We start from the raw sequence: 3130 nt of genomic DNA on the forward strand, positions 1-3130 counted from the left end.
CCATTGTGTAAATGTACCACATTTTCTGTATCCATTCCTCTGTTGAGGGGCATCTGGGTTCTTTCCAGCTTCTGGCTATTATAAATAAGGCTGCTATGAGCATAGTGGAGCATGTGTCCTTCTTACCGGTTGGAACATCTTCTTTCTTTAAGGGAGTTATTTATGCCCTTCTTTTTTTATTTATGTTCTTCTTAAAGTACTCTATTCTTTGTGAAATGAGAGTTTAGATCTGAATCTTGTTTTAAGGGAGTGTTTGTGTATCCAGTACTTGCTGTGGTGGAATACCTGGGTTCTACTCTTGCCAAGTCCAATTGGTTTCTGTTGCTTATGTCCTTATGCTGAGCTCTCACCACCTAGTTATCTCTGGTATTATCTGGCCTCCCTGTATCTGACTGGAGCCTGTCGTTCCTGTGATCCTGTTATCCTGGGGAGTCAATCTAGGGTTCAAGCTGCTACTGGTGTGTGTGCTGTGTGGGATCAGGTCTCTGCTTCTTGCAGCACAGGTGAGAGTCAGAAGGCACCCTGGTATCCATCTGGGTAGGAATCTGCTTCCCTTGCTTACAGAGGTTCTAGTACTCCAGTTAGCTGGGCAGGGTTTAAGATCCCACGTATGAAGCTGGATATGTCTGAATACCTAGGGGATCAAGCTGCAAATGGGGTGTGTGCTATGAGGGATCAGATCCAGGGCCAGGTCTCTGCTCCTGGCCCCAAAGATTTTTCTTTTCTAGTTCCAAATTTTTGGTGTTCTATAGGCTTCTTGTACCTTTATGGCCATCTCTTTCTTTAGGTTCTGGAAGTTTTCTTCTATGATTTTGTTGAAGACACTTTCAGGTTATTCGAGCTGGGAAACTTCATTCTCCTCTATTTCTATTATTCCTAGATTTGGTCTTTTCATTGTGTCCTGAATTTACTGGATGCTTTGGGTTAGGAGTTTTTTACATTTTAAATTTTGACAATTGTGTCAATCTCTTCTCCAGTATCTTCTACACCTGAGATTCTCTCTTCTATCTCTTGTATTCTGTTGGTTATACTTACATCTGTAATTCCTGACCTCTTTCCTGGATTTTCCATTTCCAGGTTTGCCTCCATTTGTGTTATCTTTATTGTTTCTACTTCTACTTTTAGGCTTTGGACCACTTTATTCAATTACTTCACCTGTTTGATTGTGTTTTCCTGTATTTCCTTAAGGAACTTATTTGTTTCATCTTTAAGGGCTTCTACCTGTTTACCTGTGTTTTACTGTATTTCTTTCAATGAGTTATTTATAATCTTCTTAAATGGCTCTATTATCTTCATAAGATAGGATTTTAGGTCAGTTTCCTGATTTTCAGGTGTGTTGTTGAACTCGGAGCTTACTGTGATGGAAGAATTGGGTTCTGATGATGCCCATGTATATTGGCTTCTGTTGCTTATGGGTTTGTGCTTGCCTCTTGCCATCTGGTTATCCCTGGTGTTTGCTTGTCTGGGTGACTCTGTCTAGAGTCTGCCTCTTTTGTCCCTGGGTTGCTTCAGATCTCCTAGTAGGTCTGCAACACTGGCTGAAACAGACTACCTGTGGGGTCTTTCAATTGGGGTCTCTTCAGAGGGGCAGAGAAGCTACTGATATGTTGTCCTGACTGTAGTAGAGCTCCTGGGAGGCCTTCAGACTGTTGAGTCTTCAGAGATGCCTTCAAGCTGTTGGCCTGTGTAAAGATGTTCTCCAGGGGAGCCTACAGTCTGTGGTTTCTATTTCCCTGTGTGAGGCAGAACTTCAGGGAGGCTTTCAGTCTGACAGATCAGTTGCTCTGCCTGCAACAGAACCCCTGGAAAGTCTACAGACTGTAGTGTCTCTTGCCCAGTTGCCCAGTTGCCCTGTGTACAGAGTAGCTCCTGGGAGGCCTTCAAGTGATGATGTCTTCAGGGGGAGCAGACAAGCTGGTGATCAGTTGTTTAGTTGCCCTATGCACAGCAGATCTCCTGGGATGCCTCATGCTGTGGTGTCAGTTGCCAGACTGCTCAGATCTTCTGGGATGGATCAGGATATGGTATCTTCAGGGGAGCAGATTGGCTAGCAGCCTGCACTAGAATAAGGGAATGGGCAGAAGTGGAGTGGTATTCAGTGAGCCAGGGTCCTGGCAGGTGATAAGTCCCAAGTCCACTGGGCTCCCAGCAGCAACTCTGAGACTTGGGTTGGGGGGAGGTGGGTTCTTACCAACTGCTCTGAGTGCAGCAGATCCTCTGGATTTGCTAGGATATGGTGTCTGCACAGGCAAGCTCCAGAACAGGAGTCTCACAGAAGAGATGGTTAATTTCCTTGTGGTCACAGTAGGGGAAACTAAACAACCATGTGGTCTTCACAATAACCACTATGATGCCCAAGAGCTATGAACACATCAGTTATTTCATAAAGATCCTTGTGTTCATAATCACCAGGTAAGACAGAGGATAGCAGATTACAGCAAATCAGTTATAAGTCATTGCCCCCAAAGATATTGCCCTTTAAGCTCTGCTTATAGCAGAATTCAACCACTTCTCTACACCAAAGTTCCAAACTGGTCTTCATTCCTTCAAAAAGCAATATGGTTAAGTTCTTCATAGCAACACCCCACTCCCTGGTACCAAATTGTGTTAGTTACTTCTCTATGGATATGATAAAATACAATGACCAAGGAAAATTACAGAAGAAAGAGTTAATTTGAGTTTACAGATCCAAAAAGGATAAGAGTTTATTTGAGCAGGCAAGCATGGCAGTAAACCACAGAGAGGATTGACAAGTGAAGGAAGCTAAGAGCGCAAATCCTCAAGCAAAAACACAAAGTACTACATCCACTCCAGTAGTGACTCACATGACAGGCCTAGAAAGCCTGGAAGCAGTACCAAGGCAAAGAATTTCATGGAAACTTAGCCTCCTGGATTCTTGGCATTCCCATATGCAAGAATTTACCATGGTCTAGGAAAAAGGAGGGTTGTGGTTTTAGGAGGAAGTACAGTATTGCATTATTCATGATAAGGTCTGCTAGAGCAGAACCCCTGGTGCTAGCTTTCACAAGGCTCAAAGGAATAGCATAAATTGTGACTAGGGTGTGAAATCCTCTCCTGCCCCCTGTCAATAGCTGACTCTAGGCAGGGCTGCTTTTATTCTTTTTTTTTT

The 3130-nt window shown here is 43.6% G+C and overlaps 1 pseudogene; it reads left to right on the top strand.

Moving 5' to 3' along the window:
• The first annotated feature begins 2347 nt into the window (after positions 1-2347).
• Positions 2348-3130, top strand: part of LOC110298038 — a 3142-nt pseudogene continuing 2359 nt past the window's right edge.

The sequence above is a fragment of the Mus caroli genome, chromosome 7, assembly GCF_900094665.2.
Source record: "Mus caroli chromosome 7, CAROLI_EIJ_v1.1, whole genome shotgun sequence".
NCBI lineage: Eukaryota > Metazoa > Chordata > Mammalia > Rodentia > Muridae > Mus > Mus caroli.